Below are 7,098 nucleotides of genomic sequence, written 5' to 3' on the forward strand. Positions count from 1 at the left end.
GAGTTGCAATTTTTCCTCGATCCCATATAACAAGAACTGCTTCAATTGTTGCCCGAATACTTTTTTTCACTTCTTGTTTCTCTTCTATATGATGGAAGAGCAACCTCCGAAGAACATCCCCTCTTGAAGGAAGTCTGGCAGTCGACAGAGTTTGTGTAGGTTTACCAACAAGCCACACCTCAGCAGAAGATCTAGTGGTTGCCATATTATCAATTTCTAAATTATAAATAAATAAACAATGAAAAAACAAATTTGCGAAATTTGAGAAAATCACAAAATTTTACCAATGGTTAATTCATCTTATAAAACATGGCAACCCCTAAAATTGCTTCTTTTAGTCTAATTTTTGGTACACATGATCCTAGGTGATAAAGGAACACAGGCAACCTTGAGGAGAATGTTTTTTGTGACATTTTTTTTTTCTATTACAATCTGAATCACCCTAATATATATATATATGCATATAAACATATATATTAGTTTTAATATATATATATATATATATATATATATATATATATATATATATATTATATATATATAAAATATAAACATATATGTATATATAAATATAAATATATATATATATATATATATATATATTTATATATATGTATATATATATATATATATATATATATTTATATATATCTGTTAATAAAACGAATTGTGTCTTTTTTTCATATTATCTATTACAATGACTTCACAATCTTGGGCTTAAGTTGTTTATTTTAAAAACAGATTGAAGCAGAGGCAGTTGCTCTATGTTGTTGGGTAGAAAATGGTTGGTTATTTTAGTCAACTGGTGTTCATGCAATGAAAGCTGCCTGCAATAGTTTTCCAATTAGTTATTCATGGAACAAGCTTAGAGTTAAAAGAATTAGAGATACTGGAGGTCATTAAATTTTACAGTACTCATTGCTATTTTAATTGTTTTATATGAATAAAAAAACTGTTATGGTTTTATATTAATGGTTAAGGACTATATCAAATAAACATCTAATAAATCTTATTTTTATTTTGGGATAAGTAAAATTTTGAATCTGTTTATTGTATTATAATTGCCTTAATATATATCGTAATCTGTTTGTACTGGGTTTATATTTTAGTTTTTTACATTTTTGTTTATAGTGGTTTAACTAAATAATTACTTATAAGTATCTATTATTAGATAAAGAAGTAGGCGATTTAATTTTACGACTACAGAGGACTCCGAAAAATAATGAAAGTAAGTATGTTAGTGAATGATTGTGTTTCTCTTTGCATTTAACTTTTTATATGGTGAAGAATAAATAAAACTTAATAATAACTATTAGTTATATCTGATTTTAATAATACTGTTTAAATTTTTTTGACATGTTATAATTTGATTTTAGGTGTTAGTTTATTTAGTAAAGTTCTGGTGGATCAAAGATAGAGGAATGATATGTTTTTAACTGGTTTCCATCTTATGAACTAAGTACATTATATAATTTAAATTGATGGTTTATACTTACAACTATTCAAGTAAGTTTAATTTAGTTAATTTATGTATGGAATTGTGACTATTTTTAATTGTAAAATTTGACTTCCATAAAATGTATATATCTATATATATATATATATATATATATATATATATATATATATATATATATATATATATATATATCTATATCTATATATATATATATATATATATATATATATATATATATATATATATATATATATATATATAGAACCCTTAGATGTTGTCCGAAAGTTTTTTCCATATTTTGTTGACAAAAAGTAAAAATTAAAATGCTAGACCGGAATTTTTTTTTTTTAATAATGATAGACTGCCTGCCCCAACCAAACCCTCAGTCGATGTAGCAGCACTCCCTTGCGGGTCAGGCTATTTGTCAGTCGATGTAGCAGCACTCCCTTGCGAGTCAGGCTATTTGTCAGTCGATGTAGCAGCACTCCCTTGCGAGTCAGGCTATTTGTCAGTCGATGTAGCAGCACTCCCTTCCGAGTCAGGCTATAAGATAGTCGATGTAGCAACACTCCGCACATGATTTACAGTAAAAAAAATAAAAATAAAAACATTTTATTAAAAAAAATAAAAATAAAAACATTTTATTAAAAAAAATAAAAATAAAAACATTGTTTATATTGTTAAAAACATTCAGAATGTTTTAAAAACATTCAGAATGTTTTTAAAAACATTCGGTCAATTAAATTTGCGTTTTTGTGGTTTTTTTATATAACAATTAATTTGTAATTAAATTAATGGTTTTGACTTTCGTCCAACACGCAAATGTTGGACGAAAGTCAAAAGTAATTAAAAGTGACGTATGTGTTGGCGTAAGAATCACTTTTTTCCTTCCGCTCTTCCCAAAGCCAACAAACTATAGATCTATATATATATATATATATATATATATATATATATATATATATATATATATATATCTATATATATATGTATACATAGATATATATATATATATATATATATAAATATATATATATATATATATATATGTTTATATTTATACATATATCTATGTATACATATATATATATACAGCATTAACATTGTTGATAAATTCAGAACTCTAACAATAAAAACAAAATTATTTACGTTGGAATCTACATAACTGGAAAAATTTTATGTTTTTTTAAAATTTTATTGTAAACAAGAAAAAAAATATTTATAATTTTTTTTAAATCATTGTAAAAGTAACTTAAATGAAATGAGCTCTCTTACAATTATTTTAGATTTCAAAATTGCCCATATATATTTTTAACAGGGTTAAGGTCTGGACTTTGTGGCGACCATAGGAACTGTTGTGCCGCTTTGCATGTGTGTTTAGGGTAGTTGTAGTTGCAGTTATATAGATTCTAACGTAAATAATTTCGTTTTATTGTTTGAGTTTCGATTTTATCATTAATGCTACTTAATTTTGCCTGTGACTGTTATATATATATATATATATATATATATATATATATATATATATATATATATATATATATATATATATACAGTAAACTCCCGGTTATTCGAACCTCCAAGGGGTATAAGAATTTATTTCGAATAACCCAAAACTCGAATAACTGAATATGCTCTTTAAAATGACCTACTTTAAGTTTCTTTCAAGTTTTAATAAAAAAAAATTTAATAAAAATTTTAATAAAAAGTTTAATTTAAGTTTAATAAAAAATAAAATAAACAAATAAAAACAAAAGTTTAATAAAATTTTAATAAAAATTTTTATAAAAAGACCCTTGGAATTTGGTGCTACTTCAGTTTTAAACTTGTGAAATAATAAATATTTTACAATTCGTTGAAAATGTTGTCCTTTTTTTTTTTTTTTTCGTTCCTTTAATGGGTTTTTTTATCTTCAAGGGGAGCAAAATTGTTTCCAACAACTGCAGGTTCAAATAACTGCATTTCTGCATAACAGCATTTGCATGAGTTTGTTAAAGAAAATTCACAGGAAATGAAAATTACTTCGAATAAGCAAATTTATATATATATATATATATATATATATATATATATATATATATATATATATATATATATATATATATATATATACACTGTGTGACAAAAGTTATCGTACGCTAAGAGAAAAAAAAAATTCAATATAGACACAATTTTTCTGCTATATTTAATGAAAATTATTATAATTTTTTTTTTAATAGTATTTATTTTGGTAATTTCTGAATTTTTTTGAATTTATATTGAAATAACATTAAAATTAGGCTCAAAATTTGAAAAAAGTACATTAAAGATGATGACAAAAGTTATCGTACACTTGGCGTATACTAATATTTATTTAACTCCAAACCGTTATGTCCACCATTTTTCATACATTTTTGAAAATAAAGTAAACTATAAACACTTTAAGATTATTTTCAATTGTTTTAAATGAATTTTTTGGTTAAAAAAAAGTAAAATGAGCTCGAAATGGGTTAAGACCACTGTAGAAATTCGTAAGCTAATAATTAAGCATTGGAATGAAGGAAAATCGTTAAATTGTATTGCAAAAATTGTTGATTCTAAAAAATCCACAGTTTCTTCAATTATTAACAAGTTCAAAAAAACAGGAAAATTAGCTGATTTGCCCCGAAGTGGTCGTCCAAAAAAACTGAATAAGCGTGCTGAACGAAGCTTAGCTTCCACAATCAAGAAAAATCGTTTTGTAAGTGCCAAAACTTTAGCTTGCAAAATAGAAAACGATTTGGGGGTTAAAATTAGTCCAAAAACAGTCATTCGAAGTCTTAAAAGACAAGGAATAGTGAGTCGCGTTCCAAGAAAGGTTCCTTGTATTAGTGATAAAAATTGTAAGCTTCGATTAAACTATGCTAAAAAAAAGGTTGGGACATACAAAATCATCCACCTCAAAGCCCTGATTTGAATGTAATAGAACATTTATGGGATGAAATCGGTAGACGAATAGATAGAACAGGTGTAAACACCATTGAACAATTAAAAGTCCAAATTGTAAAGACGTGGGAATCAATCGATCCGTCTATTACAAAAAAACTTGTTGAATCGATGCCAAGACGTCTTGCTGCTGTTGTAAAAGCTAAAGGACAAAATACACGATACTAAAATATAAGTTTAGTTCCCATAATATTTATCAAAGTGTACTATTTTGAAAGCGTCTGATAACTTTTGTCATCTTCTTTTTGTTACTTTTCTTGCTTTTTCATCAAGATATTAAAATAAAATTTTTTTCTTGTTCTGTTTTTTCAAATTTTGTTTAAATAATTATAAATCAAATAGTTTTTATTCAGTTTTTAACTTGTTCCTTGCATTTCTTTTATTTTAAATTAAGAGTTAGTAATTTTTTTAAAGTGTACGATAACTTTTGTCACACAGTGTATATATATATATATATATATATATATATATATATATATATATATATATATATATATATATATATATATATATATATATATATATATAATTTATATATATATATAATTTATATATATATATAATTTATATATATATATAATTTATATATATATATAATTTATATATATATATAATTTATATATATATATAATTTATATATATATATGTAATTTGTTTATCTATATATTTTATATATAATAATAATAATCCATTTATTTAACCATAAAATATGAAAATTTACAATAATATTTATAAACTCACATAAATAAGGTTAGGTGTCACTCATATAGTTAAAAACTAGTCAATGGAGTGACACCTGAACCTATATTTATAAATTATATATATAAATAAGTTATATATATATATATATATATATATATATATATATATATATATATATATATATTATATATATATATATATATATTTATTTATTTATTTATTTTTACTTTTTAAATTTAATAATAATTATACTAATTTAATAACTTTTTTTTTTTATGTTTGCTTTCAGAATACTAATGGTACAAGTTTTGTTTTTTGATTTAGATTCTGTATCTCAATGATATCCTGGCCTATCGATACGATATCCTGTTAATTGTAGTTTTATATATTGCATAAATATATATGCAAACACTCACACACATAAATTTTAAAGAAAATATTTATATTTTTATATATATATCTATAAATTGTATATTTTAAGCTTTTTTATATTTATCATTGTATATTACTGTTTGTATTAATTATTGTTCAAATTACAATTAGTTCATATTTACAATTTAGTTTTATTTGCCAATTCAATATATATTATAGCCACGTTTAATTGCGTTTAATAATATTTTGCGATTTTTTATACAGCGCATTTAAGCGTTGGTTCAACGTTATATTTCAACTTTTACTCGACGTCTTTGAGTCACGTTAAATCGACGTTTTACTAACAACGTTACAAATCCTTGCAAAATAGACTGCTTTAACAGCGTTTATGCAACGCTTTTTAAGTAACGTTTTTTCAACGTTAAGTTGCGACGTTAATACAACGCTTTTTATGTAACGCTTTTTCAACGTTTAGTTGCGACGCTTTTATAACGTCATTTAGTAACGTTTTTTCAACGTTACGCAATAACGTTTAATCAACGTCTATTAAACAACGTTACATATCTTTGCAAAATCGATTACTTTGTCAACGTTTCCGCAACATCTTTTGCGACCGGTTTTCAACGTTGATTCAACGTTGTCATGTTTGCTGGGTGGGTTCTGGTATAGTTCTTCTCAGGTGTATTTTGAGGCTTCCTCTAACATTTCGAATGTTGTTTTTATTCCATCTGCAATATTTGCTGTAGTTTCTGAAGCAATTGCTAATGTAGGCAAAGGAAAATAATATTCTCGGTTAATATATAAACCAGAAGGTGCAAAGGTCCCAACATACTTTCGAGTAGTAGAGTCAGTTGTGTGAGTTATTATATCGCCACTATATTTAGCTTGAACAACTCTGTCTGCAATCAAGCCGAGAGAATACGCGTGCATCTGTTTTAGTTTTTTACGTATGGCACTGCATGTTAGGAGTGTGTTAGAATCAATAAATGTGTTCTCAATAGCTTCACAATCATTTTTATCGTACTTAAATATACGGTCAGTTTCATCTTTCATAGGTGGAACATAAGTATTGTGAAAACTATCTTCAAGTATTAATTTTGATTTTGATCTTGTCATGTATGGCAGTTTTGGTTCACTTACATCAACAAACATAACTTCCTTTTTTTAAATTGGTTCAGTGTCTTTTTCAAAGAACTGATATTCATTTTTTGTTAATTTTCTTTCAAGAAATTCATCTTCGTCTTCAAATTCACTTAACTCGCTATCATCATTATCAACGTACATTATCTGATAAACTGCTGTTTCATTTCTTATCTTTTATACATTTTTCTTTTATCATTAATAACTTTTTGATGGAAAGTTTTATCAACATTTTGACATGTAAAATTCCTGTTACCCCGCATGTTATCTAGATACGAGTAGTCTTCAGCATTCATTGAAATACCGAAAAACTTCTCTAGCTTTTCACGACGTTGTGGATCGAAGCAGAAAATGTCAAAAAGTTTTTTAAAGGATTCGTTTATAGAAATACATTTACTAAAATCACCTTGCTTGTTTTTGTCAACACCTTTTAAGTAGCGATATTCATTGATTTCACTTTG

General features: G+C 24.9%; 1 long non-coding RNA gene across 1 annotated transcript; it reads left to right on the top strand.

Moving 5' to 3' along the window:
* Positions 1–683: 683 nt before the first annotated feature.
* Positions 684–5,623, top strand: LOC136090793 (uncharacterized). Its single transcript, XR_010643724.1, has 4 exons — positions 684–895; positions 1,172–1,228; positions 1,377–1,506; positions 5,450–5,623. It is a non-coding gene; the product is annotated as an uncharacterized LOC136090793 (long non-coding RNA).
* Positions 5,624–7,098: the final 1,475 nt, after the last annotated feature.

This window comes from Hydra vulgaris, chromosome 14, assembly GCF_038396675.1.
Source record: "Hydra vulgaris chromosome 14, alternate assembly HydraT2T_AEP".
NCBI lineage: Eukaryota > Metazoa > Cnidaria > Hydrozoa > Anthoathecata > Hydridae > Hydra > Hydra vulgaris.